A 5,330-nucleotide genomic window follows, 5' to 3' on the forward strand; every position below is an offset into this window, starting at 1 on the left:
CCTAGGTGCTAATGTAAACACATTAGGTAGTGCTCTATACTGCTAGAGCTGAGCCATCCAATTAGATAAAAATAACGTCCGTGGTCACCTTTTATGGGTACTGAAATTGTAAGCATCCTTTGAATCAATGCTTGCCATTTTCGTTCTTAAAACGAATATACTTAACAATAGAAAAGGTTTCCGTTCTTAAAACGAATATATCGTATTATTTATTTTTTATTTTTTATTTTTAAATTTTTTAATATATGGTCCCTAGATAAGGGACATATCAGATATTTAAACTGATGAACAGATATTATGCTTGATCTTAGCCAAAAAGCCGAGATCTGATCTATGTTTGATGCGTCAAGCGCCATATCCTATTTTGTTAGGAAGGGAATGCGTAGATAATAATTCTTCCCTTGCAATGCAGCTAAAAACCCCATCTGTTGCTGATGTCCAGTGTCTGTATCCCATATGACATATTTGGTAATTGGTGATTATGTCTGGATACGAGTAGATCGGCATCTGGTGTTCCATATCGTGTAGAAACACCAGCAAAAACTATAGCCCAATATCCATTTGGTGTTCTCCTCCAAATTCCTCTCTCGATATATCAGCTGGACTAGAAGATTATGTGTTGTAAAATTCTATTGTGTATCCCCGGATACTGTTTAAGATATGAGTGTCAAAAAGTTATTTATTCGATGTCTTCTCGCACCAACCTCCTTGCTTCCTTCTGGTTTTACTGTTTTCTTCTGGATCCCCGAGGCCGTGTGTTGTGGGTGTACACATCTTCCAGCATAGGGGCGATACCTTTGAGGATGATGTTTGGACGTTTAGATGAGCTCCAGTTTGGCTTCATTGTCCAACTCCTTGACCTTCTAGATAGGTCACCTCCAAATAAAAAGGTTTTGCTAGGAGGTTTCGGGTTTACACAGGCCCGCGTCAATCCCGGTTGGATGTAACCAGATGCATAAATTGATTAGTTTAGTACATTCAGGGATTTACAATCCCCGGTGGCAAGTAACAGCTATGGTGACAGCTAATGTTTGCCCCTGCAGTAGATAGAAAACATATGGTCTATGCTGGCTTCTAATCTGGTTTGTAGATCTTTCCCAGTTAGCTTTACTCACAGCTGTACTGTTGTTCCCCCTGAAACATAGACAGACATTCCCGTGTGACTTCCCAGATGGGAATGGAATTTGTCAGTAAATGTTTGGACTGCTAAAGCCTTCAGTCACAACATAAGTATTCCTGTATTTCTATCAGGAAAGGACCAATAATGCACTCTATGTACTTTGTGACTTAGAAAAGGCATCACCTCATTGTTACAGCTCTTACATCTGTTTACCTGTCCAGGGTTTGCCCTAGACTTGACCCCAGCACTCTTCTGACAGAAGAGTCTACTGGGGAGAGAGAAGCATGATTATAGCCCTATAGAAAAGGTGCTGCTTCCTTCTCCCTGAGTCTGACTTTTCCTCAAGCACTTCCCTGTAATAGTAGAAGTGAGATACAGCCCTGTATAAGGTGCTGCTATGGGACTTACCCACTCGAGGATTTCTTCTCGTAATGACTTGTTCACAATGCGTGTAGCGATAATGACACGCATGCGTACTGGCGGGCTCTTCATGTAGTCACTCACGTGACTCCGAAGTAAAATTCTGGAAAACGCTCCCGATGTCTTTAATAGGTCGAATAAATGCTATAAAAATGATCTTTTTACCACAAATCTTATATTTATTTCAATCAATTCCAATATATCTTCCAAAAAAGTTTTTCAAAAAACTAGACTCAGACATTACAAATTTTATATGGGATTACAAATCCCACAGAATACAAAGAGCACGCCTTAGTAAACCAAAAGAGATGGGTGGTCTAGCGCTCCCTAACTTTATGTACTATAATTGGGCAGTAAATATTAAAAATATGATTCACCTGCTGGACAATTCTGCCCAGCAGGTGGACTGGATTGTAATGGAGAGAGAGGACTGCTCTCCGTGTAATACAGGAGCGACTCTCCTCTCACCAATGAATCTGAATAACAAAAATTATAATAAAAATCCAATGATACATAGCACAATTAGAGCTTGGAAACAAATAAAACAGAATCTAAAATTAAGAAATCTATCTCTTTTAATGCCAATAGTCAATAACCCGTCGTTTAAACCCTCAATTATAGATAAATCATTTACACAATGGGAAAGAATGGGAATCAAAACGCTCGGAGACTCGTATGAATTAGGAAAATTATTATCATTTCAACAATTACAACTGAAATATAATTTGAAAAATAATCAATATTTTAAATATCTTCAAATCCGTGACTATCTGAAAAAATACACAAAAGACTATCATAACATGCCCCCAGACTTATTGGATGAAGCCATGAAGACAAAGGCTGAATCAGCAAATCTAATATCATACTTATACAACATTATTTTAAATATAGAAATACCTACAACCGATAGTATTAGAAGAGACTGGGAACAAGAACTAGCTATAAAAAATTCAAAAGAGAGCTGGGATAAACACTTACTACATGTGCATAAATGCTCGATCAACGTACGACATACTCTAATTCAATATAAAACATTACATAGACTATATTATTCAAAAACTAAAATAAATAAACTTTTCCCCAATGTCTCACCCATTTGTGACAAATGTCAGTCACAAGAAGCTACCATAGCGCACTCTTTTGTTTTCTGTATAAAAATTCAAAAATTCTGGAACGAAATATTTGAAATCTTCACAAAATTATTTAAAATAAAACTTGTACCAAAAGCAGAATGGATCATTTTTGGAATATCGGAAGGTAACCCCGAATTAAATGTGTTTCAAAAGAACTTACTTAATTACGGGCTAATAATGGGAAAAAAGCTTATACCTGTACTCAAATTTTGGAAAAATGCTCCAATATCAACAATAAAAATGTGGATTTCAAACATGTTCGAAACACTACACTTGGAAGAGATGAGACTCCTCCTAGCAAGCAAAGCAGACCACTTCCAAAAGACGTGGTCTGCATTTATGGAACTATTACAAGCATAAGGTGCAATAGTAATTTAAAAGATAAATGGTACCAGGATCTGGTAACGGGGGTATAAAATATATATTTTTTTTAAACACGGTTGGTATATCCTTTTTTGCGGAGTTTTGTGTTACAATAGATCGATTGTTTTTCCTTTTTTTTCTTTTCTTTCTAGGGTCTTATTTCCTTTCTTTACTTCCTTCTCTAATTTCTTCCCCAAGGGGCTTTCTTCTCCCAACACTTTCCTGCACCTTCACGATTCTTGCTCACTTTCCTTACTGTGTATTACTGTAATTTACTGTACTTCTAATAAAAATAAAATTAAAAAAAAAACAAAAAAAAAAACTCTTGCTTGATTGTATAGTCTTTTCTTTGACTGGATCGCATGCAAACAAAAGCTTTTTACTGTGCCTGGTTTGGTTGGTTGGTTGGTACCCATCCATTTGATGATGATGATGGTGTGGCTTTGATGACGTCCTGTTGGATAGGAGTATGTTTCATCTGTGCTTGCATTTCCCCTGTGACTGACTAGACCTTTCCTTGATAAACCACAAATAGACACAAAAAGCTGGAGTACTTCAGCGGGACAGGCAGCATCTCTGGAGAGCAGGAAAGGGTGTTGTTTCGGGTCGAGACTCTTCCTCAGACTAGTTAGGGAAAAGGGAAATGAGAGATATAGACGCTGATGTAGAGAGATAAAGAACAATGAATGGAAGATATGCAAAAAATTAATGATGATAAAGGAAACAGGCAACTGAAGCTGCTGCGACTTAGGTGGGGGAGGAATGGAGAGAGAGGGAATGCTGGGGCTACTTGAAGTCAGAGAAATCAATATTGATACAACTGGGCTGTAAGCTGCCCACACGAAATATAAGATGCTGTTCCTCCAATTTGCATTTAGCCTCACTCTGACAATGGAGGAGACCGTGGACAGAAAGGTTACCGACAAACTACACCTCGGTACATATGATGACAATAAACTAAACTATTTGCACTTTCTCCAGTATGTGTCACTGTTTTGAATGACCATCCACCAGAGACCACGAGGGAAATTTCCCCCCTTCCCTTGTCCGCTCTTTGCTGTCAGTTTGTTCAGCTCTGCTTAAGATTCCCTCTTGTCCAATGGAAGATACAATTAACTTTAGTAACCTTTTCCAAATCTTGTTTCCACTCATGAGCTTCAAGACCTTGCCTTCGTTGGCAAGGCTGATCTTTAGACAAATGTCAGGTTATTTGACAAATTCCCATTTATAACTGATTCCACCTTTTCGCCGCAAACCCTGAAGGGTAAAATGAAATTGAAATGCCACAGTCTGGTGCCATGGGTAGCGTAGAATGGAACTTGCACTGACTGGGAGACTTGAATTGATGGAATAATACTGGCAACAAAAGATAAACGTATTTATTTATTTCTTCTAAATAAAGTTAATTCAAATAACTGTAAATACATTTTATGTTGCATGCCACTTATACAGACAGAAATTATATATTTCTATGCTTTCCATCAACATATGGGTATATAGAACGAGCTGTAGAAGGAGGTAGTTGAGGCTGGTACAAACATAACGTTTGAGACATTAGGACAGGTACATGGATAGGATAGGTTTAGAGGGATATTGCCAAGCACGGGCAGGTGGGACTAGTGTAGATGGGGCATGTTGGTCGGCATGGGCAAGTTGGGCCGCAGGGCCTGCTTCCATACTGTATGACTATGACTCATCATGACTCTAAAGGGCCTGTCCCACTTTCACAACCTAATTCCCAACCTCTGCCGAGTTTACCCTTGACTCATACTCGCAGCATGGTCGTCACAAGGTCGTAGGAGGTCATAGGAGGCCGTAGGTAGGTTGTGATGCAAGTCATAGGTACTCGTGGCATCAAGTAGGTCAGGGTGTTTTTCTAGCCTGATGAAAAATGTCCACGAGTAAAAAAAGGTCGTGAATTAGGTTGTGACAGGCCCTTAACATATTCATATACGAAGATGGCGGCGCTGGCTTTTGTTCCTTGTCATGTTTTAGTTAATTTTGTTTTATTAAATTGTGTATGTATGTGTGTGGGTGTGGGTGGGAGAAACATGCTTTGGTCTCTTCCTTCGGGGGATGCGACTTTTTCTTCGGTCGTATTCCCCGTCCCCGTCTCCGTCTGCGCCGAGGCCTAATGGCGGAGCTGGCGGCATCGGAGCTGTAGCAGCAGCAGCAGCGGCGGAGACCCGACTCGGCACCGAAGCTGTGGCGGCGGCGGCAGCAGCAGCGGCAGCGGAGACCCGACTCGGCCCCGAAGCTGTAGCGGTGGCAGCAGCAGCGGAGACCCGACTCGG

At 40.0% G+C, this 5,330-nt stretch overlaps 1 pseudogene; it reads right to left on the reverse strand.

The window, feature by feature from the left end:
* Positions 1 to 223: 223 nt before the first annotated feature.
* Positions 224 to 331, reverse strand: LOC116971655 (annotated as a pseudogene).
* Between the last annotated feature and the right edge of the window lie 4,999 nt (positions 332 to 5,330).

This window comes from Amblyraja radiata, chromosome 3, assembly GCF_010909765.2.
Source record: "Amblyraja radiata isolate CabotCenter1 chromosome 3, sAmbRad1.1.pri, whole genome shotgun sequence".
NCBI lineage: Eukaryota > Metazoa > Chordata > Chondrichthyes > Rajiformes > Rajidae > Amblyraja > Amblyraja radiata.